The sequence below is a fragment of the Orcinus orca genome, chromosome 11 (genome assembly GCF_937001465.1).
Source record: "Orcinus orca chromosome 11, mOrcOrc1.1, whole genome shotgun sequence".
Lineage (NCBI taxonomy): Eukaryota > Metazoa > Chordata > Mammalia > Artiodactyla > Delphinidae > Orcinus > Orcinus orca.
In genome coordinates, this window is record NC_064569.1 from 48,138,013 (window position 1) to 48,149,102 (window position 11,090).

Sequence of the window (11,090 nt, forward strand, 5' to 3'; positions counted from 1 at the left end):
CATGAGGTGAGCAGGCACCCTGCAACCCTCTCCTTGATCTTGCCTTTAAAAACCATCCCCTGAGAGCCATGGGGACTTTTTTTTTTTTTTTTTTTTTTTTTTTTTGCGGTATGCAGGCCTCTCACTGTTGTGGCCTCCGCCTTTGAGGAGCACAGGCTCCGGATGCGCAGGCTCAGCGGCCATGGCTTACGGGCCCAGCCGCTCCGCGGCATGTGGGATCTTCCCGGACTGGGGCACGAACCCGTGTCCCCTGCATCGGCAGGCGGACTCTCAACCACTGGGCCACCAGGGAAGCCCTATGGGGACTTTTTTGAGCAGTAGCCACCCACTCTCCTTGTTTGGCCTCACAATAAACCCTGTACTTTCTTTCCTTCACCATAAAATATATTTAATAAATAAAAGAAAAAGAAAACTTGATAATCTATTAGCTCAAAAGAAACTTAGATCTAGATGAATTTCAAGTAAATTTTGCCATACTACCCAATTTTATGCACTTTTATGTATAAAAATGAGAAACAGAAGAATGATTCCCAATTTAATATGATTAACAATATTTATTCCAAAATCTAATAAGAATAGTATAAAAAGGAAAAGTTACAGAACTATTTCTCTCATAAAGATAGTTACAGATATCTTAAATAAAGCAGGAGTACACTGCACCAAATGGGGAATTTAAGCAGACTTTCATCCCAAGAATAAAAGAATTGCTTAACTTCAAATAATCCATCAGTATAATTTATATAACAACATATAAAAAATAAAAGAATATGAAGGATGAAATTAGCTCAATGAAATGAATAAAAATTAAGTTAAATGTTGAATGTTAAATGTTTTTCCATGATAAAAACCTCAAATTAATTACAATCTGTGAGCACTTTCATAACTTAATAGACTGTTCCTCTACAATGAAAACAAACCACAAGATCAAAATCATACTTAACTAAGATATATGTTCTTTAAAATTGGAAATAAAGCAAGTTGTGTCACTATTATAGGGACTATTTGAGAGTCTACACAAATGATAATTAGGAAAATAAGAAATTCAAATACTGCAAGAGAAGAGATAAATTGTCAATATTTACTATTAGTAGGTCATCTAATACTAACTATATCAGAATCAGTGCACAAACTTCTTGACTTGTCAAGAAATATCAGTAGGTTTGGTAGAAACAAAATCAGAGAAATAGACAACTTAGAAAATGAAGCAGTATACCCAATACGATGTACTGATGGGAACACAGCTGGATTAAACCCTCATATAATACTGATAAACGTTTAAACTTGCCATCTGCCTGTCAAACAATCCATTTGTTCTCAGTGATGTTAAACATGTTTATACCCTCTGATTTAGCATTCCATCCCTCAGTATGTAACCCAGAATAATTCTTATGTAAGGGTGATGAAGTGTATAAGAGGATGGTAGTGGGAAGCTGAAAATCACCCATCTACCATGAGGAAGAGTAGATAGAATGTAGAAGGCATGTACTTAAGAAGTAGTTAGAGGAGAATAATTAAATATGCACACCAAAGCCTGGAGCGATGCTAAAGACAGTGTTGAGTGAATCAAATTTAGAAACCAAAGGTACTCTATACCTTGATAATAGTTAAATGGAAAACACAGAGATAAGCAGCACATATATGTTACAAATATATTTACTTTTTCAGGGACATATACCAAATCTATTCAAGTAAGCCCTTATGTAAAAGAGCATGGAAAGAAGTAAAAAGTAAATAAATAAATAAAACAGAAGCATAAAATAAAATAAGAAAGAGGACTAAACACAACAATTACTGTGTACTGAGGAATAGGAATAGCTCATATCTCAGAACATGAGACTATAATATAAAATAAATGATATTTAAAATCAAATAAAAATATTATGTCACTATATATTAACCCTGTGTTTGTCACCTAATTCTTACAACAATACTATAAGGTAATTGTTATACCTACTCTCACCAGGGTGTTTCTAGACATCTATGATTGCCTAGCAAATGTAACCAAGATTTAACATGCTTAGAACTGGTATTTTATTTCAATAATGTAAATACTGTAATGCAAATACACATAGAATTTTTGAGTTTTCTAATTTGCTTGACATAGCCCTAGTTTTTTATTTATTATATGTTGTTGAATATGTTTGGACAATTTCACTTTTAAACCAGCTAGGTCTACCTATTTTTGCTTCCACCATAATATTTGATAAATAAAATTTTGTAGAATAAAAGGAAATATCTTCTCTTCAGGGGTAAACATTTTCTCAATCATGTTATTTCAGAAGCATGTTAACTTATATGAAATATGGATACTTTGAGGCTGCAGGCCAGGAAGAACTAAACTAATGGCTCATGTGATTGGCACCATTAATAACTTCCACTCTGATTTTCATTCAGACTACCATGACACTACTTTGTACTGCATATTTTTCTTCCTTTACAGTGCCCTATACAGAAGAAATCAGTTGAGTTCAAAAGCGCAGTACTAATCAGAATAGTTTCCCTATAGCATTTGTTGGCTAGAAATTCAATATTACATTTTCAAATAGGGTTTCAAGTCTCATGTGAAGAAGTCCAATAATAAATCTATTTCAAATTTTACAAACAGATAGATATATAGAGAGATGTGTAGAGGCTTTCAATATAAAGTAGATTTTTATAAAATAACCAAATATGTTAAGGAAGGTAAATAGTATATCTACTACCTGACATATCAAAGTATATATTGATATAGTTGATTTTCATATACATACTTTGGGTGAATATACACAGAAAATTATATTATTTCTATTTTTTAAAACTTTGATATTTCAAGCAATGTCACATTACCTACTTCCAACAGACTGTAAACCTCAAGGCCAATATTTATAAAAATGTCTACATTAGTAGGAATAGTATTAAATGTATACCAATTCAATATACTAAATATATAATAAATATACTCATACATGTTTAAATGCATGTCTGTAAAAATACTTAAAATTTAAATGTAAACATGATACACATACCTAAATTATTCATTCAGCAACAGAAACAAAAAAGTTAAAGATACACAATTATGTTCTAAATATTTTGTTGGGTGGCCATTCATATGGATCACATTCTTTCCAATATAGTAAAAGAAGTATCATTAGATTTATATAAATAGCCACAATTATTTTAAAAGGTACTTTTAAAAAATAAAATTTATGTACCTTCTTTCTTTATAAAACCACCCCATAAATTCACTTTCCAACTGCACTTTGCTTGCTACTTGACTAAAACATATTAATATGTATTTTTTATTTAATGCCTGCCTTTTTTTAAAATCAAGACTTTACTTTTTAAGAGCTTTTAGGTTTAAAACCAAACTGAGAGAGAGGTAGAGATTTCCCATATAACCCCTGCCCCTACACATGCATTGCCTTCCCATTATCAACATCCCCCCACGAAAGTGGTAACTTTAATGAACCTACATAGACCCAACATAATCACCCAAAATCCATAGTTTACATTAGGGTTCACTCTTGGTATTGACATTCTGTGGGTATGGACAAATGTATAGTGTCATGTATCCATCATTATGGTATCATACAGAGTATTTCTCTGCCCCCAAAATCCTCTGTGCTCTACCTATTCATCCCCACTCCCCAAGGGTCTGCCTTTTAAAATGTTTTTTCCCCCCCCCGAGCCCAGAATGTCCTAGTTATTAACAATATGACTGTTATTTATTAGCTAATAATTTGTCTCAGGTAATATGCTCAGTGAATTACATGTAGTATCTCATTTTTTTTACTATATCTCTGTGAGGCTAATTACTATTATCGTCATCTTTATCACTTAAATTTTAAAAATGAGTAAACCAAGCCATATGAAGATTTTTTTTATAACATGCACAAAACCAAATAGCTTAAAAATGACTGAGGCAAGATGTGAATTAATTATCTCTACTCCAGTATTAAGCTTTTAGCCACTATACCTACTTCTATGCCAAATCACACTAGAGACATTTATTTTGTCAAGGTAGTGGGGGACAAATCTGATGTCACAGCAGTTGTCATAGCATTCAAAGTTAGAAGACACAGGGTATTTGATAATTAATAGCTTTTAACCTATCAGGAGCACCCTATCTTCATGAAAGCCTGTCATTTTAATTTTTCATAGAATATTTCTAACCCACTCTAGCTAACAATTCATATATTTGCCAAATACTGTGAGGTTATATTTAAGTAAAGTACCTTTCAGGACCTTTCTATCTAGTTGTTTTTCTAAATATGTTTTATTTGTTTAAAATATATTGAATTGACAGTGTTGGGAGAACAACCTACAGAATGAAGTTAATGGCCTTTCCATCTAGTTTTTTAAAAAATTGAAAATTCAATAAACATAATTTAGGCAGAAACACATCTCTTTTGCAAGCTATGTTTCAAGTATTAATAAAATTCTCAAACTTGATTTCATATATCTTGTAGGTTGTGATCAAGTTTGTAGATTTAACACTGTTCAAGGAATAGATTAAACATTTCATTTCTTTTGTTACTGCCAAAAAAAAGAAAATGAGAGGAAAATGCAAAGAAACACCAATGCTGTAACAATACAATTATAAAGAATTAACATGAAAACTAAAGAAAGAAACATGGCAACTGGGAAGGAGTTTCAATGAAGTCTTTGAGATATAAGTATGATGTAAAAGAGAATACCTTTCATATGTGTTATCTTGCATATTATGAAATGGCTTATTAAAGATATGATGGAAATAGCTTCCCTCAAATTACACAGAGATAGACTGGAAATATTTTTATCAACCAAAAAGGACACTTTTGAGAATGAAAAGGGGCACTATTAAGAATTACACTGGGGCAAGAGGCATACCAGGGTAAACCAGAGCCTATGATCATCCTACTTAAAAAGATGCCTATCTCTGGAGTCTCTATGAAGTACACTACACCAGGGATCTTATATTTCTGTAAACTATTTTTTATCATAATCCATGCACTGTAAGGATAAGCCCTTTAAGAATTCCCAACATGGTTCCAAAAATTTGACTGCAAGTTCTACATTGTAAATTACAGAGAAAAACAACTATTCCATGTTCATACAACATCCTACGTGTTACTACAGGAGCAGAGGAGGACTATTTTACCACTTGGTTATACATGGCTATTGTTGGGATGACTAAGAGGAAGCTTATATGCATTTGCACTGAATTGTCAAAGTAATATGCACTTGAAAGATTATTTATACAGGTAAAAAAATAATTCAAGTCAGTAGTTTCATGTCTCTATGATAAATTGCTAGCAAGGGGTCTAGAATTTCAGAGTTAAAAGGTGTCTTAAAGAAAGGCCAATACTCTTAATTTATAATTAAGCAAACTAAAGTATGAATCAGTTAAGTGATTCACCAAAATGAAACAAAAAATTGGTGAAGGAGCTCTCACAACTGTCACTAATCTTGACATGGGACATTCAGTGCTCTTTCCACTATAGAGGACTGCCCCCAATGATGTGTAGCTGCTGCAGAGTCTTAGTTTGGCTTCTGTCCTATTTCATCATAATGAAGTATTAAATATCCAAGGATACGAATATTCCACACTCTATAATTTTGCCAGTTCCCTCAGTGCCCCTCACTGCATATAAAGGGGCGTCTGCTTACTGCAACCCAAAATACAATTTCCTTCCGTTTTTAAGATCCCTGTAAATAAAAACGGTTCACTTTTAAAAGTTCCAAGAGTCTGAACAATATTGGTCTACTTCTCGAATGAATACTTCCACAAAATCTAATGATGGAACACAGAGGATAACACAGCAGACTTAAAGGTTAAAGTTCAAATGCTGTAATTTCAAACTATTGATCAAAGGTAATTTGGGGCACTTCTGAGTTACTTCTGGCATGTGGCAAACAAGCAAGTTAGGTTAAGTATGAATGATTAATATCAAAGTAACTCAATTTACTAAATTTTCATAGATTTACCTAGCCTATATTTTCTCCTTTATTCCCCCATGGTTGGTCTATACTTCTAATCTACCCATTTGTTTGTTTGGAAAATGATATTGCCTCTAACTAATTAGGACAGAACTAGAAGAAGCAGCTTTAATTAGGACAAAGTCAGAAAAAGAGCAATGTTTAAATGAACCATTGGCTAAAAAATTAGGTCAAAGTCCATCTTTCTAAAGGTATGGGTAGCCATCAAATAATTCTATCTCGTATTAGTAAGACAGTATAGTAAAAACACTCTATATCTATTTATCACTTCTCAGGTCTCAAAAATAAGTATGTTGTACTTTTACCTGCCACTTTAAAACATTATAAGCTAAAGTTAGCAATGAATTAAAATATATTAATATTCTTCAATTCAAATGTCTTTAGTCCTCTGCATGAAAAGCGCTATATTTATACTATATATGTATTTATATAGTTGAATAAATTTTAAATCATAAAATATTGGAAAGGCAATTTGGTGTATTTTAAAGATGATTTACTTACAGCTATAAAAATTTTCAGTTATATTGTTGTTGGATGTATTTTCCATGGTAGTTCAGCAGTGTTAGATATTGCATATTTTATTTCCAACTACAGTGAAATAAAAAATGTTCAGTACTCAAACCCACATAGAACTTAAGGGAATACAAATCTGTGTTAACAAGTGAAAGCATTTATTTCGAAGTTGAAAATAAAAGCAGAAAGCCTTTTTATTTCACCTAACCTGGTGGAATGCCCTGTTTACTAAGTCCAAAGTAATTTAGGTTTAATACAAGTATGAAGGAGTCACCGAGCTGCTGTTTTTATTTCAAATGCACAATGGAGGCCTCAGTGAAGATTTTACTCTTCCAATTCTTCCTGCATTTGCTCCCTTCCTTGTTGTTTTTACTTGGGGACATCCCTGCAGGAGAGTTATTGGCAAGAGTAGGGAAGGAGACATGCACTTCCCAAATGAACCCCACAGGAAATAAAGTCTTTGACCTTCAGAATATATTTTATGGTCACAAGCCCACAATACTTCAAGATATGTCTTTTTTGCACTTGATGGATTTCTAAATGTGTTTAAACAAAGCACGTGTAACAAGTAATCAGACTTCACTAGGATTCTTCAGTTAATGAATCCTCTGAATGTTTAACCCCTTCTATTTTAAACAAAGAGAATAATCTGATATCTTGGTAAGAAATGTTTGCCTGTTTCATATATTGAATAGTGCTTCCCAGTACTAATTTACAGTCTTCCTTTGTTTCCCTAACCTTTTGACTACAAATACATATATGCACACATACATATACAGACTCAACACTCACACATATTCATGCATCATTTTATCCTCCCTAGGTTTCAGGAGCGGTAGAGTACAGATAAAGAAAAGTTTGGTTCACAGTAACTTTGACAATTCTATTTAAACCTCATCATCTCAGGTTCAGCTCAAAGAAAGAACATTTACAATGATGTATTCAAGGGGCTACCACATATATGTTGATTCTTTCTTCAGTGTCTAACCCAATCAGTCCATTAGCATATATAGCACACATCCCACAAAAACAAATAAGGTACTATATAGAATAAATTTCAATATTTATCTTCTGACAGATATATTTAAATCCATATCTTTATTTAAAAATGTTGCTTTCCTCTGATCTTCAAAATGATCAGTTAAGGAGCACAGGTGCGAGTCCAGTCATTTCATAATCAGACAGGGCCATATATTCTTTCTCCACAGTACCTCTCATCTATATGTCAAAGTTCCCAGGAAACATATCTATATTAGATAAATCTGTATAATTGCATATTTATATTTAATTGTCAATGTGGACTATAACCTGAGAAAATAAAAATACATAATAAGGTGGCTTTAAATTTTATCACAAAATATTATGGCAAGAGAAGCAGACAGACCCAAAAAGGACCAATTAAAAAAAAAAGTACTATTAGGTTTTTGGTAAATTGCTATTTATTGTGCAGCTCTCTAAGTATTTCAAAAAGGGAATGATTTAAATAAGAAAAGTCAAGAGTCTTCTATATCGGAGGTCATTTATGAATTTAGGTCTTAGAACAACAAAGACAGATGTTGTTTGTTTATTTTGAATAGCCAGTTATAAAAATCACTACAGAGGAGAGGGGGAAGATGGTGGAAGAGTAAGAGGTGGAGATCACCTTCCTCCCCACAGATACATCAGAAATACAAGTACACGTGGAACAGCTCCTACAGAACACCTACTGAACGCTGGCAGAAGACCTCAGACCTCCCAAAAGGCAAGAAACTCCCCACGTATCTGGGTAGGGCAAAAGAAAAAAGAAAAAACAGAGACAAAAGGATAGGGACGGAACCTGCACCAGTGGGAGGGAGCCGTGAAGGGGGAAAGGTTTCCACAAACTAGAAGCCCCTTCGCGGGTGAAGACTGCGGGCGGCGGAGGGGGGTAGCTTCGGATCCGTGGAGGAGAGCGCAGACACACGGGTGCGGAGGGCAAAGCAGAGAGATTCCCGAACAGAGGATCAGTACCGACCAGCACTAACCAGCCTGAGAGGCTCGTCTGCTCACCCGCCGGGGCGGGTGGGGCTGGGAGCTGAGGCTCGGGCTTTGGTCGGAGTGTAGGGAGAGGACTGGGGTTGGTGGCGTGAACACAGCCTGAAGGGGTTAGTGTGCCACGGCTAGCCGGGAGGGACTCCTGGAAAAAGTCTGGACCTGCCGAAGAGGCAAGAGACTTTTTCTTCCCTCTTTGTTTCCTGGTGCGCGAGGAGAGGGGATTAAGAGCGCTGCTTAAAGGAGCTCCAGAGGTGGGCGCGAGCTGCGGCTAACAGCGCGGATCCCAGAGACGGGCATGAGACGCTAAGGCTGCTGCTGCCGCCACCAAGAAGCCTGTGTGCGAGCACAGGTCACTATCCCCACCTCCCCTCCCGGGAGCTTCTGCAGCCCGCCACTGGCAGGGTCCAGGGATCCAGGGACAACTTCCCCGGGAGAACGCACGGCACGCCCTGGTTGGTGCAATGTCATGCTGGCCTCTGCCGCCGCAGGCTCGCCCTGCACTCCGTGCCCCTCCCTCCCCCCGGCCTGAGTGACCCAGAGCCCCCGAATCAGCTGCTCCTTTAACCCCGTCCTGTCTGAGCGAAGAACAGACGCCCTCCGGCGACCTACACACAGAGGCGGGGCCAAATCCAAAACTGAACCCCGGGAGTTGTGCAAACAAAGAAGAGAAAGGGAAATCTCCCCTAGCAGCCTCAGGAGAAGTGGATTAAATCTCCACAGTCACCTTGATGTACCCTGCACTGGTGGAATACATGAATAGACAACGAATCATCCCAAATTGAGGAGGTGGACTTTGAGACCAAGATATATTATTTTTCCCTTTTCCTCTTTTTGTGGTTGTGTATGTGTATGCTTCTGTGTGACATTTTGTCTGTATAGCTTTGCTTACACCATTTGTCCTAGGGTGCTGTCCGTTTTTTTTTTTAATTAAATTTTTTTTCCTTAATAATTACTTTTTATTTTATTTTATATTACTTTATTTTATTTTATCCTCTTTCTTTCATTCTACTCTTTCTCCCTTTTATTCTGAGCTGTGCAGATGAAAGGCTCTTGGTGCTCCAGCCAGGAGTCAGTGCTGTGCCTCTGAGGTGGGAGAGCCAAATTCAGGACACTGGTCCACAAGAGACCTCCCAGCTCCACATAATATCAAACAGCAAAAATCTCCCAAAGATCTACATCTCAACACCAAGACCCAGCTTCACTCAACAACCAGCAAGATACAGTGCTGGACATCCTATGCCAAACAACTAGCAAGGCAAAAACACAACCCCACCCATTAGCAGAGAGGCTGCCTAAAATCATAATAAGGCCACAGACACACCAAAACACACCACCAGACGTGGACCTGCCCACCAGAAAGACAAGATCCAGCCTCATCCACCAGAACACAGGCACTAGTCCCCTCCACCAGGAAGCCTACACAACCCACTGAACCAACTTTAGCCACTGGGACAGACACCAAAAACAACGGGAACTACGAACCTGCAGCCTGAAAAAGGAGACCCCAAACACAGTAAGATAAGCAAAATGAGAAGACAGAAAAATACACAGCAGATGAAGGAGCAAGATAAAAACCCACCAGACCTAACAAATGAAGAGGAAATAGGCAGTCTACCTGAAAAACAATTCAGAATAATGATAGTAAAGATGATCCAAAATCTTGGAAATAGAATAGACAAAATGTAAGAAACATTTAACAAGGACCTAGAGGAACTAAAGATGAAACAAGCAATGATGAACAACACAATAAATGAAATGAACAATACTCCAGATGGGATCAATAGAAGAATAACTGAGGCAGAAGAACGGATAAGTGACCTGGTGGACAAAATAGTGGAAATAACTACTACAGAGCAGAATAAAGAAAAAAGAATGAAAAGAACTGAGGACAGTCTCAGAGACCTCTGGGACAACATTAAACGCACCAACATTCGAATTATAGGGGTCCCAGAAGAAGAAGAGAAAAAGAAAGGAACTGAGAAAATATTTGAAGAGATGATAGTTGAAAACTTCCCTAATATGGAAAAGGAAATAGTTAATCAAGTCCAGGAAGCACAGAGAGTCCCATACAGGATAAATCCAAAGAGAAACACGCCAAGACACATATTAATCAAACTGTCAAAAATTAAATACAAAGAAAACATATTAAAAGCAGCAAGGGAAAAACAACAAATAACACACAAGGGAGTCCCCATAAGGGGATAAAGCTGATCTTCCAGCAGAAACTCTGCAAGCCAGAAGGGAGTGGCAGGATATATTTAAAGTGATGAAGGAGAAAAACCTACAACCAAGATTACTCTACCCAGAAAGGATCTCATTCAGATTTGATGAAGAAATTAAAAACTTTACAGACAAGCAAAAGCTGAGAGAGTTCAGCACCACCAAACCAGCTTTACAAAAAATGCTAAAGGATCTTCTCTAGACAAGAAACACAAGAGAAGGAAAAGACCTACAATAATGAACTGAAAACAATTTAGAAAATGGGAATAGGAACATACATATCGATATTTACCTTAAATGTAAATGGATTAAATGCTCCCACCAAAAGACATAGACTGGCTGAATGGATACAAAAACAAGACCCATATATATGCTGTCTACAAGAG